We start from the raw sequence: 27,165 nt of genomic DNA, 5'->3' as shown, positions 1-27,165 counted from the left end.
GTCAGAGGCCCAGGGCTGAAGAATTTACCACTTTCAGTTTTAGATTAAGTTCAAGTAGAATGGTTGGTTTCTTCTCATGATGCAACATGCAGGAAGCTAACACGTGAGAAAAGGGTGAGACAACAAAAAAACCCAAACACAACAGCCAACAATCTAGCAGAAAGAATCTCCCTCCTGAAATCAGAAGTGTATCGGTCCCTGCAGATGCACTTCCTCTTGCACCTACATTCCCAGTACATTTTGCCCATTTTGTAGAACATTATGCCTTTCAGTTAAATATCCATAACTCCACAAAGATATAACAGCAGGACACGAATTAGCCCCATCTAACTAAGCAACTGTAATAATTTGTTAGTGTGCCTTTTTTCTTTTTTTTAAAAGTAGCTTTTCAAAAATGGGTAATTTCTTTTATATAATTTTTTGATTTCTACTTTATCTGAAAGGAACAGGACAGATTTGGACATTAAAAAGCTGCAACTTGTTGTTTACCATTCTAGTCATAATTCTCAGCTCCCTTCCTTAAGGAAATAAAAGGTTTTTCCAAACATGTAACTTGTTAATATATATTTTCTAATTTTATGCACAAATATTTGCATGGTGCAGAGGAATTAACAATTTTGTTTCTTGTTTTTAATATGGAAAGAATACTGTGTGACAAATGTATCAATATCATTGAATTAACTGCTTATAACTTGAAAGTCTGAATTCTCAAAAATCAACTGAAAAATTTCAGACCCTACCATTCAGCAGACACTGGATTTAAAGGTTCAGGTTTTTAATGGCAGCATTGGAAAAAAACAAAAACAAACCTGTCAGTTGCTCAGCTCCCAGTATCACTTAACCAGCTCTCTAGTCAAATTCTAAAATAAGCAGATCTGCAACTCTCCTGTTAAAACAGTAAATTGCTTACCACTCCAACTTTTAAAGCTTTTTAGACCTTAAGCAAGTAAAATTACACTTCTGGTGGTCTTTGAATAAACAGGCCTAGAATTAAAGATACTTTGCTTGCCTAGCTGCAACTGTAAACATTTCCTCAGCCAAATATGGACACATTCTTTTTCGGCTCATTGTGGAGAACTAACTCCTCAGTAACGCTATTCACTCACTGCGTGTTTCTTCCTAATCTGTGTACCTACAACCATCTCTACTATTGAGAGTAACTACAGTGTTTCCCTAAACCAGCCTAGGAATAATTTCCATACTCATTCTGGGGAAGAACGAGGCGAGATGCACACTTTTAAGTAGTTAACACACTCCTCCTTCTCCCTCCAAGTAAATTGCACACACAGCAAAAAGGCAGGGGAAATAATTAACCTTCCAGCTCCTGAATTTTGGCTTCAATTCTTAAAGTAGCTTAATGCACAAAATCGACATGTGGTAAGAATAATCAGTGGTGAACAATTTGCTGAGGGTTGTGGAAAACTGGCCTGCAGAGCACAGCGAGCTCTGCCCCATCTCTCCCACTGCACAGATCACAGCAAACGTGCACCACAAAAGGAGCTCCATGTCCTTCCCAAGCATTCTGGAAAGCCTCAGCGGTTAAAAGCAATCACCGACCACCTCTACGCTCCCATACTCAAGCTTAACAACCTCTGTGGGTTTTTTTGGTTGTTTTGGGTTTTTTTTTTTTAGAAAAGAAGATAAGACATACAATTGTAAACTTAGGCACTAACTTTAGTTACATTTTAGTCTTTAAGGCATGCAACTCCATCACATGGTCCTAAGGCCTCCTCTGAATACTGGCACCATTTCTGTCAGAAGACACAGAATGGTGTTGCATTAATCTACAAGTTTGCTTTTAGTTTGAAGTTGCCTTTTTAAAGCAAAATCTCTCTTCATTAAAGTATCTTCATATTTGAAGATTCAGTGATGAACAACATTTTATGAATGTATTCATTAAAGAACTCCCCCATTCATTAAACAAACAAAAAAATAATCCTGGATTGATCTTATATCAGATCAACTATTTTAGCATCATAATTCCTTCCTGAAGAAGCAACAACTTTCATAAGTGCTGTCTGCATATAATTTTAACTCTTTACTTTGCTCTACTTGTTAACAAATATTTTAGGAAGTGTATCTGTAAGTACCAAGTATCTTTCAAATTCACATTATCTTAAATAAAAAAAAAAAAAAAAATCTCTATGTCAAAATGGAATCTGTATTTTGGAGATGGCAAGACACTTGGTTTCCCCCTGGCAGAGGAAGGCTCTCTTTGAGCATACTGGTATCCAGTACAGTTCATACCTCTGGCACACACTTCTGTTATCCAGGTCCACTCACACTGGTGTAAAAGAGCAGCTCCCAGACACTTTTGTAGGCATCAGGGGACAAATAAATTTTAATGGACATTGCTGTTGTAGCACATGGCCTCTACCTCCCTAGCTACCTGAGTTTTTCGAACTCCCTAAGTTGCCTATCTCATTCCTTCTAGGCAGGAGTAGTGGTCTCCAACAGCCGTTGCAAAAAGGTAGTGTAGGCACAGATTTCCATTTATAGCTCTCTACTAAACGTTTTTTTTTCTCTTGTTGAGGCAGACACTGGCCTCAGTATGATTACAATCCATCTGTGCAGATATCTGGCAGAAAAGTTATTTCCTCTTACAGAGGGTTGTATTTATTTAGCTGTAGTACAGCTGCTCCAAAGCCACTTGGAGTCTAAAAGCATGCTTTTCTGATGCTGCATTTCCCAATGAAATGCATCAGCTGCTCAGCAAGAACCCAGGCGATAGCCTGAAGAAACAGAATCTCTCAAAGGGATTCTGTCCACCCTGCAGCTGAGCTCACCAGTCTCAAGGGTCATGAAGCACAGGCTGCCCTCAAAACCAGGCACCTGGCAGCTCCCCCTGCCCTTGCAGGCAGCCTGGCATGCTATGACCTGTGGCTGCAGCTGCTGTGACATCCAGGCTCTCCCTCCATTAATTCAGGCCTCCCCGGGCCAGCCAGGCACTTCACACCCCTGCAAAGACAGGGAGATGGCAGCGGCAGCACCAGCGTGGAGTCCTGCACCCCGTCCAGCTGTGTGTACAGAGGCATCCTGGAATACATTCATTTTGTTTAGATCCTGGTTTTTTCAATTATATTTTTTTTTAATATAGAGCCCCCTCTGTTGTTTATACTACTTGTTCCACATTTCCACGAGCAATGAACATACACAGCTTCTTTTCTAACCTCTGCATTAAAAGGAAAGCAAGCTCCGTGAAATGATAAATCGGGTTAAAAAGAGCCTAGCTACATTACAGAGTCCAGACTTCACCAACAGGGAAGGGTTGGTTTTTTGTTTTGAATATTAAATATTAAAAACCCCATATACTGCTACCCACAACCCTCAAGAAAAACCCTAAAACAAAGTATGTCTCAACTGCTTTAATCCTCAACGTCCAAGAGATGCAATGCTTACAATTAAATTAAGGTCATACCATATATGTAGCCTTGTCAAAGGTGGGGTTCTCCCTCATGCTAGCATCCAATTTATATTTGAATATTTTCTCTGGCAAGAAGAAGAGATGACTGCTAATTGCAAAGCAGATACAACTATAATTTTTTTCATGTTTAAGCAACAAAGCGTTTACAATTGTTAAACCTGTATTTAAGGTGATCCACAAAGGGCAGGAAAACCGAATCTTTTTCACCTGGATATACTTAAATTTTTAAAAGTTACTGTGATGGAGGAAGCTTTTATTCTTAAAACTAGGAACAGCGAATCTAAGGCGAGATACAGATCTATTAAAATGAAGCTGAATTTTAGTACTGAGGGTACTGAAAAAAGAACTCATTATGTTTGAAACTAATATTAAAAATACACATCAGAAAAAAAAAAACACACTTTCAAAAATAAATTAACATCCCTGCTTTCAATTAAGATATGAGACTCAAGACAATTTTTTTCCCAGCAATTGTATTTAATAATAGTAAGGGACTGTTGTCTGGCACAATGTCAGCAAATATGAGTTTTCCAGATCTTCCTTGTTAAAAAAAATAAAAATAAAAATAATTTTAAAATAGTTTCTATTTTTTAAAAAAGGGATGGGCTAGAAGTCACCTTTAAAGCAAATTGGTCTCCAAGGTTCAGTCAGCATGCTAAGTATTAACCTTTGCTGTATTTCCTCACCTGTGTTAGGTTTTTTAAAACTTTGTTTGTACTACACAAAAAATCAAATCAGCTTTTCTTTCCCTTTAAAGAGATGGGTAAGTCCTCTGTTGTCAAAATTCCACATTTGGAAGAAATGCTGCAACGTTGGTGTGAGACTACAGATCAGTTGTGTGAATGAATACAGAAATAGGGAAAGGTTAAGAGTAACAAACACAGGTTTAACTTTTCAGTAAGACAAGTGTAATAACACTAAGTAAAATGCTTCAAGTAACTTACTTCCAGCAACGACATAGTTTTCAACTACACTGACAATGTAGTTCAGAATTTCTGATGCTGTAAGCATACAAAATATTGAAAGCCAAAAGAAAACCAACTTTCTTCTAGAATAAACTCCTCAGTTACTCTGTGCACCCTTGCACCAGCTCTCCAAACCAGGACTTGTAGTTGTGCCTACAAGGAATGCACTACAATAAAGTTTTCCTGTTCTTTCTTAGGCAGTTTTATGCAAACCAGTCACATGCAGAAAACTTGTAATAGGAAAGCCAAAGTTTCTGCAAGACCTTGCAGTTGCTACTGTCAGGTTTTAACCCTCTTTGCTGGGTCTGTCTAGCCACATAGTGCAAAAGCAGTATCAGTGTCATGCAAAATACAGCTATGCTTCTGCACATAAACACAACTTCTCTCAGTGCCTTACTTGTTTCACCATTCAATATTACCTGTGTGCAAGACAGCTCTGTCTTTTCTACACTGTAGTATTTTGTGCCCAGGGTCCATTCTGAATCCAAGCTACAGCTATTCCAAGAAGAAGTTTAACATTACAAAGGGTTACAAACTGTTCAGTGGGAAAGCAAAGGGTTAAATAATCTCCATTACAGTTGCTGCAAAGAAATAGTAGCAAATAACTTGACAAAATATTCACTAAGTTTTCTGCATTCAAAGTCATTACACTTTTCCCCTTCAGACAGGTCACTATGTCCTGCCAATTCATGAGCTCCCCAAAATAAACCAGTTGAGTAACTAAAGATGTCAATAGATTTTCACACTCCCTCCATGCATCCGAACCATACAGCTCAGACAGTTACTTGTAAACAGCGAGGCATCCTACACCTAATCTAGAGTTCTTTCCCAGGCAAATTCTGCCCCTTACAACTCAGTTATAACTGTCACTGAAGACAGAACACCCACCTCCAAACAATAATTTCTCTCATAAATCAAGCCACTCAGAACTGTCATCTTAAAACACCTTTTAGGACACAACAAAATGGAGTAGTTCTGTTCATCTTCACATTAAAAAAAAAACCAAACCAAAAACAAAACACAAACAAAACAACAAGCAAAACACAGGATAGCAACTGATAGATGTATAACCACCTGGGAAAAACATGCTTCAAGGGAAACAGTTGATCTACCACTTCCCCTTCTTCCATTTTAGACCTTTTTGATGACACCAATAAACAAAAAAGTACAAAGTAACTCTGAATAGGAGCCAGACTGAAATCACCTCAGCACACAGAACCACGGAGGTGATAATTCTGTTCACTGACAACCTGATTTAAAGCCGAGTAAGTAACCTGGCTAGGGAAGCTCTACTCAATCCACTCCATACAGAAAAAGGTGCCTCGTTTCTAGAGTGAAATCCAGTGGCCTCAGTTCCACCCCTCAGATTCCCATAACAAACATGATGTGCTTACACACTTAGCAGAGAATCAAAAAACAGACTTTTAATCAGGATGTCCAGGAAAAAGCCAGACAAAAGGGCCCATACAGGATGCATCATACAGACACTTATCTGCATCTGAATAAAACCCCTGCCCCAAAAATTCTAACTAAGGCTTAAGTGCCTCAGTCTGCTGGAGGTCCACAGCATAACTATTTCTGAGGAACAAAGCCAGCTCCATCTCAAACACAGTAGGTGTGAGAGCACAAAGTTCAGACTCCTGTATCACACCTTCCCATAACACAGCCCCCATCAAGCAGCTCTCCTGGGTGGGGCCAAGTCTCCATTCCTACTCTTGACATTGTGCCACTACTTGTTAGGTCCCAGTGTTAGAAATGAATGGTAGTGTTGATTTTGCATTCTAGTGTTAGAAATATAGTGTTTGGTTTGGTTCACATATATATATTCTAGTGTTAGGAAGATATAGTTTGTTTGACCACATATGTATTAGGAACATATAGTTTGTTTGAACACATTTATATTAGGACCACATATAGGAATATATAGTTTGTTTGAGATATATATTTTAGTGTTAGGATAATTGTTTGTTTGAGAGATATCTACACATTCCAATGACACCTGGAGTGGTTTATGGGCCAAGAAACTGAAGGACTTAATTGGGCTCCATCTGGGGGATCTGAACATGGAGAAGGATTTATGGCCCAAGATAAGGCCGAATAAAGCTACTTCTATGCTGCTTTTCAGGGCAGGATGACACCAGTAGATTGTTAATTGGGAAGACAGCCAAGGGGGCAAGAAAGGTCAAAATTTTACCTTAAAAGGTAAAAAGTAAACTGCTAGAATGGAATGTGTAAACAGGGGCGGGAAACTTATAGGATAATTTGAAGCGTCGGATAGGCTGTAAACCCTGGAGTACTCAGCCAGTGGGGAAACAGGGGAGGGAATTTTGCGTCGGGAATAGGGAATATAAACCGTTATTCACCTTGCTATAGGTGTGCCTACTTGCTTAGGTCACCCATTCTTGCAAGGATGTAAATAAACTGTGCTTCGCTGAAGGATCTGTGTGGGCCTGTTCATTGGCGCGACAAACGTTTCTCACACCAGCAGGGTTCTGTAGCCTCTTCGTTGAAGACAATTACCTCACCTTAAAACGAAGATAACAACGCACAAACAATGGAAATTAGTTGTCAGAAGTGAGGTTGCAAGAAAGGGAAAAGGCTGGAAACAGTTTTGTTGTGTGTCCCATGACACCAGAGAACACTTCCTCCCTGTATAGCATCTTGTTACCTTCTTTCAAGTCTGTCTTTGGTCTTAGTTGTTCCATAGTTGTCTAACAGCTTGTAAATTTAAGCGTAGACCCCTATGCTAGATGCAGAAAATTCCATAACTGGAAGACCTAATGGACTTCTGGGCCAGGGAAAAGAGACAACTCCCTCTAAGATCTAGGTATGTGCTCCCTGTTAACACTGGTTAGCTTGGAGATAGAACACTAAAAGCACTTTAGGCTAATGAAAGAGATTAAGACCAAAAGTTTACTTAAGGTTTTTCAAGACTAAGCAAAGCTATTGACTGGGTAAGAGCAGCAAAAGAATGGATGTGACTTCTTAAACATTTTAACCCAATTAATACATTAGAAAGCTCCCTTCAACTTCAATTTCTAGGCTGCATTGCTGAAAAAGACCGTCACAAGAACTACCGGTACAGAGCCAGATACAGCATTGCAACCTCCACCAGCAAATCACACCCCCAAATTTGTTTTTTACAAAAGAGACACCTATAGATCCCTTAGATCTCTAAATGTCTAAGTGTAGCCTGCACTTCTGTTACACATTATTCAAACTAAAATGGTAAAAACCTGCAGTAAAATCATACTGCCTCAGAATATGAAAGAAACACAGTAAAACTGTGAACTTATCTATACCATGTAGCCCGAGGATTACAGAACAGGTACAGCCTTTATAATTAACACTCGCAGTGCGAAGAGCAGAACAAACCAACTCATGCAGATTTAAATTATTCTCACAAACCATCTTCCATAGATTTCTGCTCAGGTTTTTGATGAGACTAATAATAAATTCTTAGTGAATTATCTCTCTGTACAAGACAACAGAGTTGCTGCAAATATCAATGCAACCTCTGCTCTTTAGCTGAGCAATGTGTGAACCAGTTCAAATACTGAGCTTTCTTGTTTGCTTTCATTGTCATGCATGAAGTAAGCTATTATGGCAGCAGACAGACTGGGGTCAGTGCTTACAATTTGAGATCCAAATCCAAGTATAGTTTGAATACCAATACCTTTCATGAAGGAAGCATTAAAAGCTTATAAATCTAAGTAGCTTCCTACCTTGGCACTTTCTAATTTTGTGTGCATGAGAATGCTCATTTGTTTAGAACAAGAAGTTTTGCCCTTTCATTTAAAACTCACTGCCTAAAGAGCCAATTCAACATCAACTCTGAATGTCAAATACACTGTCCCTTTAACTAAATATCCAAGTACACATGGTCAAGCAACTGCTGATTTTGACAAGCACTTGGACCACTGCCTTTGGTGTCATACTTCCCTAATGATACCTCTGACAGGGGTGCCATCTGGAGAAATCCATAAATTAATTAAAAAGCAGCAATGCAACCTGAAGTCCAGTGAAAGATCTCTAACCTTGCTGTATCACCTTTGTGCTGGATAAATAACTTGCTTCTCTACAATCAGTCTGTCCAAGCTTCTTTTGTCTCCTGTGCTTTACAATTTAACAAATATATGCTTATGTCCATCTCAGACAAACAAAAATAACCCTGAATCTTGGCACATGTGTGCACAGGCAGGCTAGCTCATTTTAAAATGCCAGGAGAGATTACCTGAGTGAAGAAACTGAATCTTCCAGTGTGCAATTTATATTTATTGTAATTAACATTATGATTTAAGAGCTCTTCCAGCTGTAACAAAAAGTTTTACAAATCAAGGATTCAAATCTGCATTTTATTTTGCTAACAAAGCTCTCTGTATTTTAATGTCATCTGTATAGGTAGAGGTAATCTTTATATTGCATATGAAAAACCTCAGATGAGCTTTGCCTGTTTTTTAAAGGAAAAATATCAGCACTGACTTCAACAAAGCTTCATGCAAAGCAGTCCATTATTCACTGTTAAAAAGCATAAAAACTCAGCACAGTATCATATATATCAAATTTCCTAGGTTTTTAATACTTCAACACTTTGAATGTCTATTCTCTGCATCTCAAATTCAAAATTAAAATTAGTTCATAAGGAGTTGCACATACCCCTCCCTGGAAGTGCAAGGCCAGGCTGGATGGGGCTTTGAGCAACCTGGTCCAGTGGGAAGTGTTCCTGCCCATGCAGGGGGGTTTGAACTAGATGACCCTTAAGGTCCTATCCAACCCAAACCATTCTGTGATTCCTCTTTTCATATTCTTAGGCAATATAAGAGCACTTCCATAACAAATGAATTTTTTCCATAGAAAAAGTTACACTACATCTTCTAGAGAATGCAAGAGATAACAGCAAATTAAGTCAGCTATTACCATACATGACAGATTTCACTTCTGCCAAAGAAAGAACAACAAAACAAAACAAGGAGGAGTCAAAGTAACTTCAATAGGAAAGAAGAAATGTCTTAAACATACTTTGTATTATCACGTGTATTTAGAAAATCGTGGTAACAAAGACTACTTCAATACTCAAATTAAATCAGAAAAAATGAAGGCCATAATGACCTGCAGCATTTTGCACAATTATTCCCTTATTGTGCAAAAGGCTTTCTAAATACTCAAAGAGCTTAAACTCTTAATCATAGGAATGCCCAGTGGTATAGAAATATTTTAAATTCCTATATTTCCTTTATAGTATGTTCATTTACTCCACCACGGGCATCTTCACATCCTTCAAAATATCTTCATTTAAACAAATACTGCTGTAGGTAAACTACATGATTTATTCATTATACATATGTGAAAAAAATAGAAATATTTTCTAAAAATTGGAAAAGTCAATAGATTTCCAATTAAAAAATCCAAGTAAGCTTATACTTTTAATTCAATATCATAAATATTATAAATATTCCAAATACTCAGCGTGTCTCACACAAGCTAATATCTAGAGTTTGTCAAAAGATTCCAAGACAATAATTCAGTTCAGAACTCTGAAGTCACAAAATCAAACAAAACCACAGAGGTAGTCAGATCTCCCTGCCAGCTTCACATACATGAGTATTTGCCATCCCAAATGTCATCACTGGAATCTCCTAAAGCAACCAGAATGCCTTACAGCTGTGGCTCTCTCTCCTCTCACCAGGAATTCAGCAGTGCTGAAATTCTGTTCTCAAATAGTATAAAACCGAATTCAAAATAGGAAAATACTTTGCTAAATTCTTCTCCACCCAAGTGTAGTGATTTCTCACAAACACAATACACTCTCCTTTCAGGAAGTGCTTGAAAGAATGAACAATATACTATGTAGGAAGAAATAAAGCCTGAAAATAAGACAGTTTAATGGCAAATGATTCGGCAAAATCCCAGGACTATTTTCAAAGTATGGCACTTCATTTTACTTCACTTTTCAATGTATCTAAAGATGACTATTCAGGATAAAGGATATGAACAGTTAGGGATATTATGAAACTGCAGGAACAGCTGACTTGCAGTACTATAAAACTCTAAACAATAACATAATTCATGACAGACTACCAAGAGGCAGATGCAGGAGTTCAAGTGGAGGAGCTCAAGGCATTTTAAGTGCACACAGACATAGCACAGGAGGCCACCACCTAAGCACACATCACGTCGAGTTTAAAATCACACAACATCTTCAAGCAACCTGGGAACCAAACAGAAACCCATTTTTACTTTATGAACTGTACAATAAAAAGGCAATTTGGAGATCAGTTAGACTTTTGGAACACAGTTTCAGCTTTAGGCTTCATCGCAATGCACGCTGCTGACAAGGCAACACGCGTTTCAGCATGCCTGCCCTACAACACATGGCATTAGAAAACAGATTCTAGTTTACCCTCCCTGAAAGATTCAGCCAGTCTGGTTGCTGGAGATAAACCATAAAACTCTGTACCACAATCAGACTGCAAAGTCAAACAAGTATTTCAAAAAGTCTTCTCAGTTAAAACAACCTTGATTAAAAAAAAGCCAAAAACAATCCTTGCAGTCACAATTCATGCATGTTTTTATCACTAATAGCTCTAGAAATATCAAAAGCAATATTACTAAAAACAATAAATTAAGATTAATCCCAAAACTTAGCATGATATTCAAGCTTGAAATAAGAGTACAAACAGTCAACAAAAAAATCTCAATTTAAAAACAAAACCAAGTAACTTCACAAACAGTACCCTGGTACAAGAAAAAGAAACATTTGTCCTCAGAGAAACTGAACTGCAGGATGAGAAACTTAAGGGTGTATAACAGAATAGCATGTGTATACATAAATATCCATATACATTTAATTTTTCTTCCCAAAATAAATGACAAGAGGATGTACCAATATATATTATTGCACTATAACATCTCCTACCAGCAAGCTATGATGGAGAAAGCTAAGCAACTGAAAACCAATTCTCATGTGACAAGATAATACACAGCAAAGAAATAAAATGTGAACACTGACTTGATTCCACTTTCTCTCTCTTTATATCCCAACAATGAACATACAATGAATCAGTAACAAATTTAGTAAAAATATATCAGAATTGTTTCTCAATTTACTACTCCAGTCATTACTAGCATTTCTTTCAATCTTTATCAACACTTAAGTCACACTATATAGACCTTTACTACTAACTTTCAAAAACTAAAGACTATAAAAGAAAGTTAATAGTAAGTGGTTTTCTGTTGGCCTTTCAAGATGCTTTGAAAAACAAACTGAAAAACCTCCACTGAACATTTTGCCACCCGCTCCAAACAGCTTTTCCCAGTTTGTCAGTTCTTGATCAACACCAGTTGTCAATGCAACAAGAGGCATTCAGGTAATTTACTTGCACATGAAAAGAACAATTCATTTTTGAGAGATTTCAAATAATATCTGTACATATTCCATACTATATAGAGATTAACAAATTACATTTATTCAGGCCTCCTCATCAGCTGGCTGTCAGTTGCACCAAACATTATAAAGAGCATCAGCACAGCCAGAAATTAATTAAGTAATTAATTATCAAGATTTATGTGTGCATCCCCATTCAGTTGTTAGATCCTGAATACTTGAATGTTGGCTGCATTCAAAATGCATACATTCCCAGTTTTCTCTGGTGTGCAGATTATAGCTTTTGCTCATAAAATTCTGTGTATTTTTTCAGTTGCTACAGTTAGTTGATCAGCAGAGCACTCAAGAAGGGCTACAGTTGGAGACAATTCAGAAACAGAAGTTATTCAAAACCTTGTGAAGTGCCTATTGGGGCCTCTCACTGGAAACATGCCATTTGTGCACTGGGAATTGCTGTAGCTGTCAAGGAGCTTCCACGCAGAATGCAAGTTGCTGGTATGCAAGTTGCTGGTATGCAGCTACAAAAATTTAAATTATTACTTCAGCAGCCCCCTCCCTCAGGAGCCTACATATTGCATGACAAGGATTTCTGGATTTGAATGCTCAAATCACATTAAAAGGAACATGCAATTCAAAGCATGAACGACTCCTGTGTAAATAGATATCTCTTTGCCACACTATTCCAATTATTAGGGGAGGTCCTAACAATTATATTTCCTTGAATTAGCAGTGCATCCCTCCAATTTACAGATTGCTCAGTGACAAGTCTTCCATTTGGAGCTGACTCATGAGCCTTTGCTTGCCTGTGTCAGAATTTGCTAGCTTTTTGGACATGTGTTGCAAAACCTCACCACCAGAGCTCCTGCCTCCCTCATCCCCCCCCCCCCAATCTCATCTGATGAACACAGAGAAAAGCAGATTATTTCTCCCTTTATATCACTTAGGATACAACTGACTGCACTGGAGACAATATACGTATTTACTACCTTTCATTTTCGCACAGGCTGTAATTTTCTGCAATTAAGATTTTATGCAATGCCTCAGAAGAAAAAGGAAAAAAAGAGTAGGTGTTGCTTTTTCTTTTAAGAAAAGGTGAAACAGCAAAAAATCAGCTCTTCTCCCTAATACAAGTCCCTTTAACATTCTCATTCCATTATTTGATCAGCAGGTTAAAAAAGTGGCTGCTAAACATTTACCTGAGCTCAAGGGAAAACTAGGTAAGTTTCTTGAGTAGAAACTCCTCAAGAATTGCTAAGCCTATAAAAAAACACATCCACCTTGGCAAACAGGACCAGGGGCAAGAGAGACTTCCATTCTGATTCACGGCAGTCACTCTTGTGGCCTTACAGGCCCACACACACCTGCCCCTGCTGCTGCTACCACCACCAGAGAGGTGGCCATTTTCCAAGGAAGGCTGCAGGTGCTCTCCTTCAGGAGCACCTCAAGGGGTTGCCCGGCAGCTTGACAGACAAGCATCGTGGGAGGGATGCCAGGCTCGGAAATGTCTCCTGCCGTTCTGCAGCTACCACTTACAGGTGACAAGAGTGAAAATGCAAAAGCATAAATTAACATCTGGAAAGAGTAGGTAGGCTCTGGAAAGGGTTGTACTGTGTCCCCATCTTTTGGTATCACTGCTATTCCCATGCGCCTGGATGGGTTAAAGCTCACAGGGCTGCGCCTTCCTCTTGCTGATACGCACACGTGTCCGTGACTAATTCCACTGAGTGCCACAGGACAACTCATGGACATTAGAGTTACCTACTCCTTTGTACACGAGCCAAGGAATCCCAGCCAAGAACATTTTCTCTCACCGCAAAGGCTGTGAAAAGCAGAAGACTTAGCATAAGGAATTACTGTATTTTATCACTACCACAAATTATTCCAGGAATCTTTAAGCACTGCTCCTGTTCTTCCCCAAAGTACTTTTGACATTAAAACACCCAATACAATACAGATTTACAAGTCAGTCAAGACATGAAGAACAATTTAAAAAAATAATCCACAAATAGTAAAGCACAGATGAATGTATCTTTGCTTATTTTGTATTAAAAAGCTTCAATAAATGTAAAGAAGGATCACTATGAAAGTCAGTTTGTCAGGCAGTTGGTCTAGTGCTGTGGTTAGTTATCCATTTGCAAAAAAACCCCAAAACAAAACAAAAAATACTAACCAAAACCAAACAGATGCAAACTTCTTCAACACTACATTCTTCATTAACAAAGCTACATACATTTTACATGAAACATTTAGTTGACAACCTGAGGAAGACACAAGATGATCCAGCGCATTCAACTAAGCTAGCATGTTCTGGTTGAACAGCAAGAAATTTTAAAGCAGTTTTTCACTTTTAATAGTACTTTCTTTCACAGTGCTCAAGATGCTTTGCAAGCCTGTCCAGCATATAGTAAGACGTCAGCAATGGCAGATAAAAATAACATTTCCAGAAAACTGGCTGCAATCTTAGAAAGGCAAATTTCTGAAATCTTTTGGATTTGGTATTTCACAAATTCCAAAAATAAACTGATAAAAATTAAAGGTAACCAGCAGCATCTCTGAAAACCAAATCTCATGTACCTTAAGTTGCATCCACAAGAACTCTGGCATAATTTTGATGGCCTTTCAAAGTCTTAATTAGAAGACTCGCTAATATAGCTTCAGTGGCACACTCTCCATGTCTTGTCCTGTCCCTCAAACAACGCTGCCTGCAAGATCACCGAGCAAGCTGCCACTCTTCGACTGAAGTTGAAACAGGGTGTTAAAAATGTGTGCCTAGTGTAGCTTTCCTTTCAGCCTCGTGGCCTGACACAGAAACTCTCCCCAGTGCTTTTCTCTCAGTTTCCAGGCAAGCCAGCTGAACTGCACTTGCAGATTTTAACATCGGCATTTTTCCCACACAAGCAATTAGATCAGAGCAAGAATCACACTAAACTTGCAGGACTATTAGCAAACCTGACTGATTTTCACCTGCTGCATAATCACTGTGGAAACATGAACCCACAGATTCAACAAGCTTTCAATTTCTTCTGTGATTTCAGAGACTGCTGGTGGTGGTGGTTCTGCTGAGTATTTCAGGTCTTCTGCGACTTCCACGACCAGCCTCGCTCCACTTCTCCCCCACCCCCTTCTAATTCTTCGGTGAAGTCAAAAGAGGAGAGTTCAACCCAGAATAAATTCACTTTTTAGCATTTGCAATGCAAAACTAGGTTTTGTACGGTACAGAAATCTTGCACAATAGCCTGTGTATACGTATTCGTTCCAACAATGCTGTCCTATGCAATCACTCTATAATTACACACAGTCATAAAGCTGCTGCTGTTGCTGCTTGGAACTGCAGTCTCGCCCTCTAAACAACCTAATATCAGTCTCCGCATTAGGACATTTCTTTTCTCTCTTCCCCTCCCTTAACTGCTTACTGCTTGCCCCGGTACAGAGGCCCTTACACTGCACTCAAAACACCTAGGCAGGATGAAATCAAATTATTTTGGGTGTTATGACAAAGAAGATAACTGTTTCAAAGAGTATGCCAGGTGAATCTCCATTAAGCTAAGGGAGTATTTCTTCAATTTTGCAGGCTGCAAGCACACAAGACTTCCCAAACAAAAAATAAATCTTGCTCACGCCTGGTAAAAAACCCCGTACATAAATATTATATAAGGCTGTCCCATAGGTGCGTGGGTGCGCTGACAGCTTCTGCTCGGGAGCTGCACAGGATCGCTCCTCGGCAGCTGCTGCCGGAGAGAACAGCTGAACACTCGAGAGCACGGGGTTTTCAGAAATTATCTAATAAATTCCTCGCCGCCTCCCTCCCACCGCTCGGATTCCAGCAGAGACACCCCGGCACCCTGCAAGCCGAGGCCGCAGCGCGCAACGCCCGCCGGCCGCCGCACACGCGGAGCGGCCCCAGCGCCGGCAACGCAGCAAGAGAAGGGCAAAGCCAACGAGAAAACCCCCGAAACCCCCTCGAAATAACACCCGCGGGCAGCTCGCCCGGGCACAGATACCTCCTGAAGGCGCTGCTGCAGCCAGGCAGCAGCGAAGTGACCCGTCCGCAGCCCTCCTGACGATTTAGGGGAAAACCAGCAGGAAACGGTTCAGCAACCGAGCCGGGCCCCCCGCAGCAGCGGGCGGGACGGGAGCGACCCGGCCCCGCGGGGCTGCGCGGCCCAGGCGCGGAGCCAGCCGCCCCCGTCACCTCCGCGGGTGCTTCTCCTCCTCATCCTGCACCCAGCGCCCACAAACACAGCGCAGACGCGCGCCCCACAAAACCAAACCAACACACACCAAAAAAAAAAGCCCCAGGAGAGACACCCCCGCTCCAAAATGGCAGGAAAACGGAAGCAAATCGTGCGGGAAAAAAAATAAAATAAAATAATAAACCCGCGGAAACTAGGAGAGGGAAGACAAGGCGCTTGCTCACCTGCGGAGAGAGGCGCGGCGGGCGGCCGGGGGGGACGCGGAGCTGCAACTTGCAAAGCCAGGGGCGAAGAAGGAGGAGGAAGGAAAAAAAAAAAACCCAAACTTTGTTTCTTTCTCTCCGGGACTCGGGGAAAGCGTCACTTCCTAGTGCGGTAAGTGGGGAGGCTCCCAGGCCCGAGCTCCTCAACTCCTCCTCCTCCTCCCGCCTTCCTCCTCCTCCTCCCCCTCGCAGCCGCAGCCCCGCCGCCGCGCAGCTCCCGCCGCCGCGCAGCTCCCGCCGCCGCGCAGCTCCCGCCGCCCCTCACCGTCTCGTCCTGGCACCGGCCTGGCCGCTCTGCTCTTTTTCACAGATCTTGGCTTGACCTTCTGTGCGCGGCTTGGGCTGCTGCTGCTTGCAGGGAAACCCCCAGCACGTAAGGGGCGGGGAGGGAGTTTGCAGCAGTGATTTGGAAGCCGAGCCCTGCAGAGCGCTGCCCGGCTCCACACCTGGCACAGCTCGCCCGTCTGATCCCCCCGTTCAGCGCCAGAGGCTCCGGCGGGGCCAGGCTTCGTGACCCTTCTCTCTAAAGAAAAATAAACAAACTAAAAGCTTTTTTTTTTTTTTTTTTTAACCACTGGAGTTAAACATGTCTTTCTGTTTCCCCCTTTTGGTCCCTTTTTTTCACAGCTTTTTCTGAAGTGGGAAACAGAGAAGGGGAGGGAGGATTTGGACGCAGATCCTCAGGTCATCTCTATGCTATTGGCTGTTTTACCAAACACCTGAAATTTACTTTCAGAAGAAAACTGACATTTACTTTCACAGAAACACACACTACTGAGGTTTCTAAAAATGTTCAGCTCGTCTACTGGAATATGGCTTCCTCTGCTGCCGTGATCTGAGAATAAAACACCCTGTGCTGGCAAAGGCAGGCAGGCTGCTCCTCTTCAAGCAGGAAATAAGCTGCTTCGCCATTGCTCCCCCTGTAGTGTCCTCTAATACTCGCGTTTGTTCACAGCCAAAGAAACTTTCAGAATGTAAAATAACATTTAGGGAGCATTCGCAGCGTAGACTCATTCAGCGAAACATGCCAAGCAACACGAAAATGCCAAACATTTTTCCCCAACATGCACGATGCCACGTGTTTACCTTCATCCAGGCTTAGATCGTTCCATGCACACTATAGCATAGCTTTTTGCCTTTTTTTTTTTTTTTTTTCAGATCAGCAGGGCAGTTTCCCTTCCAGCATGGATGGCTTTATAGAGTGTAATATAGAAGTAATTTTTGCACTGCTCACTTGAGTTTCCATTTATTTCACAATCGTTCCTGGCTTCTGTGCAGAACTTTTTACTAGGGAAGCTCAAGATGTGTGGAAACAGGAGCCCAGAGAAGTGACTTACCCATGACTACCAAATGTATCTGATGCATAACCAGGTTTCTCTGATGAGTCTCAGGTCAGTAGTCTAATTACCACACCCAGTCTTTTCCTGCCACGGTGCAGAGAATAACAGTGAGACATATGGAAGTGAAGAGCAAAATAATAGCCACAGGTACAACTGGTAAAGGGTTTTTTTCTTTCACAACCAAAGGTATCCTTTGGTGCAACCCTGTCTCAAGAGAACATTCAAGGAAAACTCTTCTAAGCTACCACTAATATTTTTGCTCTTCTAAACTCCTGAATAGACAGTATCAATAGGTCAATAACTATTTAAATCAATACTGAAAAAAATCACAGCTGTTCACAAATTAGCTAGTATGTAAAGCAAAATTAAATAACTGGACATATAATGACAAAAACTGAAGTCAAAGGCATACAACACATTAGCTTAATTTGCCCTAATGAAGACTGAAAAGACAGATTCCACAAACTGGACTTATTTCCTTCTTTGTTGCAAGATGTTGGGCAATCAGTGTGTCCCAGGAAGTACATCAAATATTGATAAGACTGAAATTGCTTATCTCAACTTTCACTGGGAAAAAAAACAACCAAGCAACCAAGAAAGAAACCCCAAACCACACAACCCTCTTCTGTGACTGTAAATCATGTTGTAACAACAAAGTGTAGCTCTTCCTCCCAGCCAGAACAAACACGTGTTGTACTTGACTTGTTTGGAGTCAGGGAAGCAAGATGATGAGCAGTGTATTGTGTTTCACAACACATAATCACCTACAAGTACCAGACAATGGCAGAAACGTCATCATCTGGCTACAGAAGTTAACACTGCAGGGACTGGGGAGTATGGTTTCTGCCCTTTTCTAGGAGACAATTTAACGTTTTTTATAGTTGCCACTTAAATTATGGATAAGGCAGATAGGAATCCTTCTTTACTGAGCCAAAGACAACATAGTAACCGCAAGGACAAAGCACACACACACACACACTCTCTAAGATGCAAATTCTATAGAAAAGGATGGTATTCCTTCCTGAACAGAACAAATGGGATAAGAACAAAAACAGGCAAGCTTGTAGATACACCAGCCAGTTTCTAGATCTGAAATAGAAGCAGAACACTTCAAAGACACCCTGGCATGAGGAGTGTTTATAGAGCTGTATGCTACTGTTTATCTTACTAAGAAATAAACAATTTTATGCAGTGTTTTGTAAAGATTTTGCTATTGTGCACTCTTCAATTGTTTCTCTGTTCCTGTTACACAGTTCTTACATCTCACCCAGAACCAACCACTGTAATTTTCTTCCTTGCAGAAGCAGCTTTTGCTGTGCTTTCTTTTTCTTTTTCCTTTTTTTTCTTTCTATTTTTCTCAGTATATGCCAAGACTGCATGAAGCCTGCACTTCCATCAGTTTTACAGTAACAAAATTTAATACACATATAATCCCTGTTCTGTTGTTATTTTATTACTACACTGAAGAAGGAGATTGGAAGATTTTCTAGCTATCACCATCTAAGTATCTCCAGTTTCTTTTGCTTGTACAGACACATCTTGTGCTGTAAGAACATTGACTCATGTCATTAATAAACTGGATTGCACTGAGTCAGAATTTGGATGAAAGACTACGCTTTGCATACTTAGGCGGACTGGGACATACCTCAGTAGGTGGCACTCTTTTCACCAAGTCAGAGTAGAGCCAATGCCTCCTCATCTTCCCTGCTGCCATGAGTTGAAGCACTAGTGTGCTTCAGCATTATGGGAGGCAATATGGATTCATTAGTTCTCCCTGAAATTAACTGTAAAATGAAGGCCCTAATTGCTATAGCTAGTAAGAAAACAGCTACACTCTTTGTAACATAAGCTTCAGATTCCAATAAACCTAAAGCTTCCATCTCATAATCACACTGATTATAAATTTCCATTGGATGTGATATTTTTCTTAGAAAATTTATGACAGCACAAACCAGTAATGAATAGCTGCAGTGTTTATACCACAAATATATTCAATGCTCAAAGACAGGGCTACCTCTAGACAAGGTAGAGAATGGACTGACATGAACCACAGGAAGCTCAACAGGGACCAAAGCAAAGGCCTGCACTTTGGCTGGACTAACCTTTTGCTGTTGCATGGGCTGGGACTGACAGGCCACTCACCAAATAAGATCTGGGGGTCCTGGTGGGCAGTGAGGTAAGCACTAGGCAGCAGTGAAGGCTAACAGCATTCTGAGTCATATAGAGAAAAGCCCTGCTAGGTCAAGGGAAATGACTATTCCTTTTACTCATCATCTGTTAGTCTGCCCAGTTTTGGGCACCCCAGGACAAGAAAGATGTTGATAAACTTGAGCCAGTAGAAAGCCAAGATGGTGAGGGGCATCTGATGTCCTCTGCAAGGAGAAGCTGAGGGAAACTGTGAAACTGAGAACAGGTAGGAGAAACTTAGTCCCAGCCTTCTAGTAGCTAGTGACTAGATCCTTACCTAGAAGAGAAGTGATAGCCAGGGTCTTTACTGAGGTGCGCAATGGGAGAAAGGCGGTGAACCAAGCGAGGGTGGTGAAGCAACGCAACAGGTTGCCACAAGAGGCTGTGGAATTTCCTTTCTTGGAAGTTTCCGATAACTGACTTGGCAAGTGCTGAGACACATGGTCTCAATTCAGTGTTGACCCTGCTTTCAGCAGGAGGTTGAACTGGTGACCTCCTAAAATCCCCTCCAACCTGAGTGATTCTCTAATTCAAGAAGAAAATCCCCTTATCTCACATAAAAGCAGGCTTAATTAAATAACAGCAAAATAGTTTGAAAAAAATCTTACTGGAAATTAAAACCATTGTATGTGTTTCAGGTTGGTAGGGCTTTGGTTTTGAGGTTCTGAATTTAGAAGACCATCAGCATAAACGGAAATAAACTCATTCCCTCATAGTCAGCATTTTTCAGCTGCATTATTACATTATTACAGAAGAAAATCCTTATGACTTTTTAAATTTTTTTTAATACAAGATTACTTCTTACTACAGAGAAATTTACATTTCCTCAATATCAGTATTTTTCTGCCTGCCATCTTTGTCAGAATTAAACTGAAACACTCAAGGTGTTACATTTGAAATATTATTCTAGGGTACAACTTCTCTTGGGAAACTTGATGCAGTCAGATAAAATGTTTGGAAAGAAGAGGTTTGCCTTTTTAAAAAGAGTTTGCAAAAAAAAAAACAAACCTTGCATATTTATTTTACTCTTTATATCTGTGTTTAAAATTAAAACACTGAGTTACTTTTACTAAGTTTAGCAAGGTTCAGCTTCTTTGATCAGCTTAGGGAAAAATACATTTGTTTATTTATAGAGCATGTGGGTGTGAATACATATCTATACACTCACAAACACAAAGTGTCACAAACTGGCTCCCTGAGAACCAAGGTGAGACCTTGTTACATGAGGGAAAGGGAGGGACAGTGTGGTTTAGAGAAGCAACCACATGTGAAAAAAAGAACTTCTTCACATGGCTTAAACGCTACTGAAGGAAACTCAGACATCATGGCGAGAAAGTCAGCATAAGAATCTGTGAAGCAGCAAATTATACAGCATGCTGAAAACCAGGACTGCTGAACCTGTCTTCCTAATTTTGCTAGGTTGTGGAGCCTTAACACACTCTGGAGTCCTTTCTGTATTTATTACTACTTTCCACAGAATCCCACATTTTGTTTGTTTTACAAACAATAGTCTGTGGTAACCTTTGTTCACTGTTTACAATCGAGAAAAAAAACATTTGGAGAAGCTAAATGGTGAGCTGAAGGCCACACAGATGTTCTATAGCTGAGCTTTGGTTAGCTCCAAATGCCCAAGTCCACATGTAAATTCATCTGTTACACCATACTTTTCCTTTATTTTAGGAGCTCAATCTAGAGATTGTGCTAAACTACAACATGCTCCCTCATCTTAGTGTCACTAATCAATACACACAATTATAGGACACAAAATGTTTCATGCTGCTCAATTGACTGAACAGTGGCACAAGTTAAGAGTACTTCAAGTAGCATGATTTAAAAATAAACACTGAAAATACAACCATTTTCCAAAAGCTGGCTGTAAGCTGCCTCTGATTATTTCTTAAACCTTTAGATATTATATTTTCTTACCAGCTGTGTGAGATAAACTGTTAGAAAAGGAACTAATTAATATATGTAGTATTCTGTTTTAGAACTCTGAATATGTAAAGCACTGTAAATTCATTAGCTTTATTAACTGTTATTATTCATATACATACCTTGGCAGAAGTATATAGAGCAATAGCTCTCAACAAGATCAAGTATACTTCAGATCAGTAGAAACATTCCTGAAAAACATGGTGGGCAAGAAGTATCAAGAACTGGTGGGCATACACATATTTTTAATTCTAATACATATTTTTAATGTTAAAATCAATAAATGCTTTAATAGCCACAATTAACACAGATTTCAACAAACCTTTCTGTAAGTTCACTCTTATAAGAGGAGTGCAAAGTCTTCAAAAGAAACATATTCTACTACCGTGGGTGTGTATATATGTGACTTCCAAAACTTTTAAGTTTTGAAAGTGTGTAGACCTGCTTTCAGGAGCACTTACACCAATTCCTGACCCATATGGGTTTCACAATGAATGCTTTATAAAATATTAGAGCAGTTCTACAGTTCCTGTGAAATTCATTTGTAAAACAGTCTATAAATCAAATGGTTGGATTTTCTTTTGGGTAATAGAGACTGATTAAGACTTAAGTAGGTGACTGTCAGGGAGCACCAGTGGCTGCTCCCAGGTGCCCAGGGTCAGGAGTCAAAGAGACTCCCAATGTTGGCAGGGCCTTCACCAGCTGAGGCTGGTCCCACTACCCCCAGTCAGGAAGCAGGGCAGGCCAGGGGAGCAGCCTGGGGGCATCCCCAAGCTCCAGGCATCAGACACCCCCACGGGGATCAGGCAGTGGGAAGAAGACAAGTTCACAGGTCAGGGTCAGGATCAAGTATCAGGCACAGGAAGGGCTGCAATGTAGTTCAGGCAGGACCACATGCAAAACCCTCAGCTTAAATCAGGTCCCAGGCAAATAGGGCAGAAGCCCCCACTGAGGCTTTGTTTTTGCCTGGTAGCTTCCACTAAGGCTTCTGCTGTCTCTTTTTCAACAAGAAAACCAGCCGTACTTTAAGTTGGCTTTGAGCCCAGGCAGAGAAACCCCCTAGAAGTATTCAGAGTCACAACAACAACAAACCAACAAGAAAAAAAAATATTGAGTGCATTTACTGCAGAGTAGTATTCACAGATTTACTGAACTTAGTGTAATAACAAAAAGAAAGACTGGAATTCAAAACAATGAACTGGAAAAATTTTATATCATATTAATGCTACATACTAGGAATTATTTTACAGATTACAATGTAGGCTGTTCACTCAATAATCTGTGTAGACCAATTTCTCATTAAAGCATAAAGTAGTTAATTAATTTGATCATTAGTGTATCTAATACCCTAAAGAACTTTGGTTCAACTTATATTTCATTTTCACATACATTGTATTCCTCACAGGTACACCAATAAGAAGGCAATGCTCTCTTTCTCCTTTGTGTGCAAAATACAGTCAATGTCCACAGAGAATCACAGAATCATTATGGTTGGGAAAGACCTCTAAGATCACTGAGTCCAACCATCCACCCAGGTGAAAAAAACAAACAAACCACAAACCAAACAACAACACAACAGCACCCACCATGGCCACCAGAGCATGTCCTGAAGTGCCACATGTTTTTTGAATGCCTCCAGGGATGGTGACTCCACCATCTCCCTGGGCAGCCCGTTCCAGTGCCTCATCACTCTTTTGGTAAAGATATTCTTCTTAATATCTACTCTAAACCTCCCCTGCTGCAACTTTGGGCCATTTCCTCTGGTCTGGTTATTATTCACTTGGGAGAAGAAGCCAACAGCCACCTCCCTATAACCTCTTTTCAGGTAGTTGTAGAGAGCAATGAGGTCTCCTCTCCATCTCCTCCTCTTCAAACTAAACAACCTCAGTTCCCTCAGCTGCTCCTCGTCTGACTTGTTTTCTAGACCCTTCACTAGCTTGGTTGCTCTTCTCTGGACTTGCTCAATGTCCTTCTTGCAGTGAGGGGCCCAGAACTGAACACAGTACTTGAGGTGTGGCCTCACCAGTGCCGAGTACAGGGGCATGATCACTTCTGTACTCCTGCTGGTTACACTACTTCTGCTGCAGACTGGGATGCTAGGATGCTATTGGCCTTCTTGGCCACCTGGGCACACTGCTGGGTCATGCTTAGCCAGCTGTCCACCAGCACCCCGGGTCCCTTCCTGCTGCGCAGCTTTCCGGCCAGTCTTCCCCAAGCCTGGAGCATTGCCTGGGTTGTTGTGACCTTATTGAACCTCATTCAGTTGGCCTTGGCCCATCTATCCAACCTGTCCATGTGCCTCTGCAGAGCCTTCCTACCCTTGAGCAGGTCAACACTCTTGCCCAATTTGGTGTTGTCAATTTGGTTCAGCTCTAATATTCCTTTTCTGGACTAAGGGATTCTCATTTATGTAGAAAGTCACAGGCTGTGCACCACTTGAAGAGTTCCTACACTATCCAGCTCATTAACAGCAACTGCTAGATCAGAAGAAGAATAATTTAATATTTCCTTATGTCCCACTGTTTGTCACAGCTACTGACTAGGCCTAATGACAACTGGAATAAAACAGCAATCCTGAAGTTCCATGCTAAGAATATCTTTGCACACATGCCTTCCCAGCAGCACTGACTACAGAAATCTAACCAAGTTACAGAAGTCTGTACTATTTGTGTTCTTCCAAATGTGTAATCTGAAATGTAATTATTTTTCAAATTACAGAACTGTTAATGCATTTGGAAATTCATTTTTTCAATGGTTTCTGCTGAACAAACAAAAGCTTTATGCTCCTCACTGCATTTTTTTAAAATGCTTTTCTGTCATCAAGCATCATTAAAAATAATATTCCTTCCTGATAAAAATCTATTCAATCTATCCATTGCACATGAAACATTCTCCACATAATGAAGCACCACAGGCAGAGATTATAATTTTGTAATAGGTTTACATAAATATAACTGTTCATGCCCACAAAAATTATTTACCTAGTGACATCAAGAAACTACTCATAACTAATGATGCATGGTATATAAATATCTGCAGTATTTGAAACCTTGTTCAATATTTCTATTATGTTTATTTTTAAGGTACCATTTGTATATACCTACGTCTATAAGTACACAGATAGAAGAGCATCCTTAAAGTCATCTCTTACGGGGAACATCAATGAGGAACTCCTGAGATTCAGTAGCTGATATTTTACAAGTAGCAATCTCAAAGTCCATTTCAAATAATTTGACACTGACAATCATTCATGGAGCTTTCTGTCCAATCAGCCTTTACTGACAATAACTCAGTGCCATTGCAATTAAATTGAAACCTATGCAGTAAAAATCTATGGGCAGCAGGGGAATCAAAAAGCAAGTGTTTACTAACATCAAGCTCCATAGGTAGCATGCAGTACTCTGTGTCTCATGGGGATTCATTCCTACTCCATCCATATATACATTATAGAAGGAGAGGGGAATATAAATCTATCACAGTGAGAAGCATCAACATGCATAAATAGGATGGATGACAGGCATGTTCCAAATGCAGGAGATAACATGTAACCAAATAATTAAGCACCTTGATGACCTTATCTGTCCCTCTCCTCCTTAATCCCTCTCTACTAACACTCCATGCTTGCTTGTGCTGGCAGTTTGCATTGGTGCAAACTAGGCTGTAGAATTTTTTCTGTCATCACCATTACACTGTGGTGTAATTGGTGAATTGCTGTGCAGTTTTATTCTTCTCAGATTCACAAGCAAGTTATATCCTATTTATTTTCACGCCATACTCCAGAAGTATTTTGGCAGTTCTCCAAGCTGCCTTCCAATGCCAATTTGTGTCCTGTCCCAACCAGCTGGTCTGTTTATCTCTGTGATCTTCGAACGTACCTTCATTCTGTTATAAAGTACATAGCATCCTCAGTAATACAGAAAATAATTCAGTTCCTCTCTGGATGTTTATCAGTAAAAATCTCATTATGAGTTTTCCCCTTTTACCTCTCCTCCTCAGCTATTTTGTTATTCTTGTCATTGGGAACCTTACAAAGGCTCATGCTCAAAGTACAAGTTATAATTAGAGCTGTTTTGCAGTATCTACGAAGGGCATAAAATGCAATTTCAAAGCACAAGTCCTACCAAGGATGTGGTATTCTAAGGCAGGAATACTTCCCAAGTATGCATGCTGTTGTATTATTATATTGTCCATGGAGCATTTGACCAATAATGCTCAAAAGAAACATATACCTTCATGGCTGCCACAAGACTGTTAGCCTGAAGAAAGTGGAGAAGACACACAGGAATACACATGATGTACTAAGGCAACCACTGAAAAGATATTCAAATACCAAGCCTGATTTCTTAATCCAGCATTATATATCTGCTGTTTTTCCTATAACCTCTGTTTGTAGGTACTTGTAAGTTAGTTTATTTGCTCTTTCCTCACATGTATTATGAGTGAGGGATCGTCCAATATGAGTACTGCCTCAAGCAACACAAAAGCAATCACTATCTTGAGCTCAGCAAGATCTGCTCCCCACAAGAAATGCCCTGAACATGCTTAATTGAGTTCACGGTGCCACTCTGAACAAGAAACAGCAGAAAACCACCATGCCCAAGGCAGGGAGGAGCAGAACCACTGCTCACTAGTAATCACTGTGGAATCATGACAATGGGCTTTATAGATCATGGTAGATCAGAGAAAAGATGGGAAAAAACATAGCACTTCTAGACTCCCTGAAGGATAGGAAGCAGTTCAGGAAATCCGAACCCAAAAACTGCAGGGGGAAAACCAGATCAATTTAAAACAAAGAAGCAAACAAAACCAAAACAAACCACAGACAACACTCAAAACTCCTACTATCATGAAACTAACTATGAAAGTTAGGAAAAAGTTACCACATTACAGGGTAATAATTCTTAACATCTATACTACTAAGAAAACAAATATTACTGTTGTTCAGTATCAGGTGACCACACAGTTGTTTTTTTCCTTTTTGTGAAAGATCAGTGGAAGCTCTTGAAAGATACAAATGGGCTAAGGAGTAGAAGACATCATCAGAGATTCAAAGCAACAGAGAGAACAAGAAAGAGAACTTCCTAACAACAAAACACTGTCACAATTCACTATGAAATATAGCTTTGCAAGTACAGGGTGCAGCTTTACTGCACAGGAGGCACAAAGAGAAATCAACGAGGACATACAAAATTAGATAATGGAGTTAAACAGGCGCATATTTTTGGAAAGCGTAGTTAGTAAAAATTGCAACCCTCTCCTACTACACACACTTCAGTTTTAGAGTCATCAGCTGTGGTTCAAATATTGCCAGCAGACCCTCAGCCATAATTCTTCCAGTCTGCTCCAGAGAACAGCATCCAGGGGTCATTTCTCTGGCATCCAAACAACATTCCATCATGCCATTTCAGCTTTCAAAAATAGTGGTGGGAACTGGGAGAAAAAACTAATTGTAGAAATTATTTAACATGTACACTTGG

The 27,165-nt window shown here is 40.3% G+C and overlaps 1 protein-coding gene across 4 annotated transcripts in view; it reads right to left on the bottom strand.

Moving 5' to 3' along the window:
- MIDEAS (mitotic deacetylase associated SANT domain protein) overlaps positions 1–16,521 on the bottom strand; it is a 59,501-nt gene extending 42,980 nt beyond the window's left edge. For 2 of the 4 annotated variants that reach the window (XM_051621273.1, XM_051621277.1), the window contains exon 1: positions 16,191–16,345. The gene's annotated coding sequence lies outside the window, so the exon portion shown is untranslated. Of the gene's footprint in view, positions 1–15,774; positions 15,805–16,190; positions 16,346–16,494 lie in introns of those variants that run through there. The other 2 variants (XM_051621274.1, XM_051621275.1) reach the window with 2 other exon arrangements.
- Between the last annotated feature and the right edge of the window lie 10,644 nt (positions 16,522–27,165).

The sequence above is a fragment of the Apus apus genome, chromosome 5 (genome assembly GCF_020740795.1).
Source record: "Apus apus isolate bApuApu2 chromosome 5, bApuApu2.pri.cur, whole genome shotgun sequence".
NCBI lineage: Eukaryota > Metazoa > Chordata > Aves > Apodiformes > Apodidae > Apus > Apus apus.
The sequence above is the reverse complement of the archived record's forward strand: the minus strand, read 5'-3'. Positions and strand labels throughout refer to the sequence as shown.